We start from the raw sequence: 5,882 nt of genomic DNA on the forward strand, positions 1-5,882 counted from the left end.
TCAGCTGGATGAGGTGAAGACTAATGAAAACTTTGCTGGTAATGAGGGATCAGCACTGTTCACCAACTTTTAATTGACATAAGTGCTAAGGAATTGACAATAATGTATGTGCAACCACTTACTGATAAGCAGAGAACAGTTTAGGATAAAAGTGACCCTGAGATTAGCTCAGCTGTTTAGAGCATGGTGCTAATAACACCAAGGTTGTGGGTTTGATCCCTGTACAGGCCATTCACTTAAGGGCTGGACTTGGTCGTTTGTGTCCCTTGCAACTCAGAATATTCTGTGATTTGTGTATCATATGTCTTGAAGTTGACATTGAAGTATTCCCTCTTTCCAAATATCTGTGTACAAAATGCTTTGGATAGATGCTCAGGCTACTATAAAAAGGATAAACTCTCAGAGAAGAAACTAGAGAAGACCTCATGAGAAACAGGTCTGAATGTCGAGTTAGCTAGTGAGGAATTGGGCAGGAGAGGGTAGTCCAAATGGGACATCTTATATCACATGGCTCTTTCAATCACTATTTTTCTTAAAGCAAAAAGAACTCCTGCATTTTAAACTTCAGTGGATAGAGTGTCCAGCCAAGGTGTGTGAAACAGAGGGTCGACCCTCCTCCCTTTGGAGGTATTGAAAGCCACACCTTCATTAGCAAGGAGAGAATATTGTTATAATTTATTTTGGGAGATATGTATCTGAACTTTTTCTGGGGAAACACCTGCTTCAGAGAAGCATTTAGCATCAAAGTTTTGAGTATAAGCATGTAGACTGCACTTTAATTACGTTGTGGGTACCCTGCCCAGAGTCCCATGCACACAGAGATGACAACATTGCCGAGCTGACAGTAGCAGTACTGCAGCAAATCCATGGTTTTGACTGTAGTATACTTGTCTCATCTCCTTTGACACCTCTTCTGGGAGAGCTGTTGAAGAGAAGTAACTTTTTGTATATGAGAAGAAAAAGATAACTGTGTGCAGGAAGAGTTTTTGACGAGAAATTGTAATGTCCGTCCTCAGCCTCCTCACATTCTCTTCTGTCAACCCATACATTATAAATAGGGTTGTTTTAATAGATCTTATATATTTTCCTTTCAAGACTTTTACATCATTTTGATTGACATTAAGGCAATTACAGAGAAAATTATAAACCATTTCTTAAACATAAAAGAAATAGTTTAGCTCCTTTTAATAATGCCTACATATTTGAAGAAAGATGAGCAACTTCTCTGTAATTTTGGAACCCCTGTAAAACATCCCTTTCACGGCATCCTCACTCTTAGGGACCTGTAAGGAATAATTAGGATAATTCTTTGTAGAGTTAAGCCCCTTGCAAGAGTTTATTCTGCCCACAATTACCATCATTTATTTATATATTTTTAAATTTCAAAAGCAAAGGACTCATAGTCAAGTACAGTTCTTCCAAGCTAAACCAGACTAATATTTTACAACAATTGTAGCACACTGTGGAAAGAACAGAAATAAATAAATCAGTTGGTGAGCCATTATCATTCACTTTACACAGCAAAAACCAAATACGGCTGTCATTTCCTAACTTTCATTGGAAATAAATTGAAAAAGTATATCATTCTTTAACCTAGCAAGGAAAGAGAGAATTGCCTAATATTTTGCAATGCACATTACTTGTGTAATATATATAATACAAAGGGGGGGAAAAAAAAGAAGGAAGGCGTGAGATGATTTGAAGTTGTAAAAGTGGATTATCATATCCCAGAATCATAAAAGACTCATTTGAAAGGGACAGAGAATAAAGAAGAAAAAAACCAATTAAGAGTAAGCAAAATAAATAGCAATTGTTTCTGTCTTCCTACACTGCTTTGCAGCTACTCTATCAAGCAGATAACAGGGTAGGTGGGTGTGGGTGTTGTAAAGGTCCAATAGGCTCAAACCCTCAGATTTCTGATAGAGTGTATAACACTGAAGTATTACTTTTCAAGGATGCCAACATAATTACATAGACTTTTCATCTGGAAAGTAAAAGAACTTATTATCAATTTTCTTCCAGCTTGGTGGATTGAAGTCACAAAAATAAAGGGAAGAGTAAGCCCCCCGGGCTCTTTGTCAGTGTGTTCAGGGGCATATGAAGCTTTGGTAGCCCAGATGAATGAGCAGGGCTGTCCTCCATAAGATATCATCCTTTTCCCAGACACCTGACCTGGGAGTCAGTCATGCCGAGTACAGTTTTGATCTTCACTCATTATTGACCAGACTAAGCACTGAGCCTGATAATTTGGAGAGTTCTACCACGTGACTCATGCTTGCCCTCCTACATCTGGCCATGCCCACAAAACTAATTCCCACAGCAAAGAAGCAATAATTAGTTTACAATAACTCTCCTCTGACACAGGAAGTTTTGGACCAAGCAGCTATGCAGAAAGACTTCTTAATTTTTGTCACTTATCTCTTCTACTGCTCAAGGGTGGTTCATCCCAGATCCCATCACTTTGTGACTCATTGCTACTGAAATCTGTAAGAATTCCATAATCACAATTTTGGGTTTCTACAACAGCTCTGTTGAAGTTTTCCATCTGAAGGGCCTCAGATAGCCTGTGTCAGAGGATGATTGATGGCCAGCTGACATGTCCGGGGTACTGAGAGCTAGTGAAACGCACACTGACGAGAAACATGCTCACAAAGATAAAAGGTGTTTTTGGCAATCTGATTATACATGAAAAACACTGTCCAGTTTTTCTTGGAGTAACTGCTGGTCATACATTAATTACCCTTTAGAAAAGACCATTACCAAAGGCTAATAAGGTTTAACCCTGTTGAGGAGAAAATTATTTTTCAATAATCAAGATGTAATGACTTTCTTCAGAAAAAAAAATGGCAGATTCTGTGTTTAGGGAAAAGTAGAGACTTACATAGTGTTCAGCTCCTTCAAAGGACCTCATGAGACACAGGACACAAATTATATTCTAATTTGTAGTATCCTAATTGTGTAGATTACATGGAGAAATAAACAAAGCCTTTCCATATAATATACCTGACAAGCATCTCTTATAGTATTGTCCAGACGCATTTTCTGGTGAGCCATATTTTCGTGGATAGTCTTGTTAAAAAGTAAAGGAAATCGGAGAGCATATTTGACAGATAAAATTAGAAAATTAATGGACACAGATAATCCACTTAGATATTCAGAACAGGTGTACGAAGAACCAAGTTCAAAGGCATAGGAGAGGAAATACTTCAATTCATGAAGAGAAAAGGGAATGATACTATTGGTTTGCTTTCTTACTCCTTAGTATTATTAACTTACATACATGCATACCAATAGTAGCTCCAATAAGTACTGACCAAAGTATATTCATATATACTATATCTGACACAGTCTGATTCTCCCTTCTTCTCCCTCCTTCCCAAAAATACCCATTTATACATTGTACTCAAAGCAAAAAGCACACAGATTTTAACTGAATGCTAAATACAATTATCATCACAATAGTATTGCTTTGTCTATAGACATATTCACATAATGTGAATAATTTCCTGGTTTGTGAATAAAGTCGTATAATAACTTTGTTTGAAAGAAACACTTTGAACTGTCCGCTATTTCTTGCAGCAATTTTGGGAAAATATATGAAATAGTTCACACTTTTCCTCAATTTTTTTTAAATACAAGATTTAAAGTGGATGTGAGATGTGTGTATCTGTGCACATTTTAAATGCCATTATATGAAGTTCTGTGGATGACTGTTCATTTTTATAGCCACTGGCAAAGCTCAAATTGATTTTGAACTTTACATTTACCATAGGAATGCATATTAACAGATGATGGACAAATCTGCAACTTCATAAAGTGGCTCCTGTGTAAGTGGCAGGTCTTACATCTGCTGGGAATAGTGGTGTTCAGGATTATTGTCAACAGATTCTGTCCTAAAGGATGCTTTGTTTTCATTGTATTGAGCATATTCTACTCAAGGATATATTTTTTACAAAATTTCCTTAATTAATTTTTATTGAGCAAAAAGCCATTAGTAAGAAATTATTTTCAAAATTTGGCACTGGATAAAATATTCTGTTGATGATGATTATTATATTTATCTTCAGTTTGGGAAGGTAGTACAAGAAGATAGAAATAAAATAAACCACAGGCTGTCGTATGCCTTAGATGCGACATTGATTATGCGGCTGTGACTTTTTCATTGCGCCCCAGTTCCTGCCACCCAGTCAAGCTCCTGACAGTAATGATTCAGGCTCTCATTCTTATTGAACATCCCTTTCTATTTCTGTAGAAAAGCTTTTGGCTTCTAAACAGGTGTAACCCTTTTTTCTGTACCTCATTAGGCACTTTGCCAAGGAGAGAAAGGCTGATTCAACTTTCCTGTCAAACCGTCTCTTTTAAAGTGGCACCTTTGAAAGTGAGATCTGATGTTTTGCTCATGTGTCTGGGCTCAAGTTTGGAAGGCAACAGAGTGTTCTTGGTTATCCCAGAAATAAAATTCTTAAGCTTTAAGGCTGATATTGGAACATGGGGTTTTGTTCCTGCATCTCTCACTGAAAAATATATATTGTGTTTCAAATATTTCCAGTAAATTTGACCACAGATAAATAGACCTGTCATGGTTTTCTTAAGATGTAATTATTCTTATGAAAAAAACTTTTCAGAAGATCAGTTCTGATGGTTTTTATCTGGGAAACATTTGCTTTCGAGCAATGCCCATGCAGAAACTGAAAAAAATAGATTCTTCATGTTAATATGGTTATACCTGGTGTGTTTATCTTCGACATACTTCGGCTACAGCCCTCCTCAAAACCTGTTAGGATGTTCCTTGCTCTGGGGAGCTATCTCAGTGCCAGTGCCTTTCTGTGTACACCCCAGTAATGACATCCTGCTGTTCCATTCCCACAGCCAACAGAGCTCCTTTTCTTGAGGAACGATGCCTTGTATGTCCTTTGTTTTGATTCTGTCAAGGTGCCTTGCCAAGTCCTTTAAGATCCCTTCTGATTCAATGACTTATTGGTGAACAAAAGGACATCTCACTCTATTTTCATCCTTTCCAAGATATTTTTGCTAGCAGAAGGCCTAGGGACAAATGTTCTGCATTGGAAGTCTGGCCTCTACCTGGTTGCAAGTCAGTGTGGGGCAACTTTTACACCTACGTAGATAACAGTTAAATGATGAATGTTAAGGCTGAGGTTTATGCAACCAGCTGCAACATTTATCTGGACCATTCCACATGGACTAAATAGTGATTACATGAAACCTTCTCTAACTAGTTTTAATTACAATAGTGGGTGCAAGTGTGAGTGTGCTGAATGCACAGGTAATAATAATTTGAAAAAAAATCACCAGTTTTTTCTTGTTTCTTTTTAGTTTGTTAAATTTCTACTGTAGATGTCATGTGCCAAAGCTGTGTGTTCAGGATTTCAACAATCACTTCCTAAGCTAAAGCTAAGCCTTTTTTACGCATTTGAACACAGTCTCAGCCTATACTTATGCTCTCGCTTGCCTGTTTTTCCACCCAGCCAGCACCTCCACTTTGCTCCCCTCACCCTCTACTCAATCCATCTTAGGAAATGAGATCTCCAGTGCTTTTGCCATGGGACTTGCACACCATATGAACAGTGATCAGCTGCCTCCAGCAAAGCTGTGGGGGCCTGAGTTGCTCCAACCATTCAGTGATCAACCCCGTGGTTGTGATCAACGAGTCACAGCTGCCAAGGGGTGTCATGTTGGGAAGAGTCACCCAGGCTGGTGGGGATCTCAGCTGGGAGACAGGAGCTGGCAGTGGTCACTGCCTGACTGTGGGGCCAAGGTTGGCTGACCTCAGCTGCAGGGCCTGCTGGGGTCCAAATCTGAGCTCAGCACCATGAACCAGCCTCCTTGGCTTCCAGCCTCAGCCTGGGCAAAAAGGCTGCATA

This window comes from Corvus cornix, chromosome 1A, assembly GCF_000738735.6.
Source record: "Corvus cornix cornix isolate S_Up_H32 chromosome 1A, ASM73873v5, whole genome shotgun sequence".
NCBI lineage: Eukaryota > Metazoa > Chordata > Aves > Passeriformes > Corvidae > Corvus > Corvus cornix.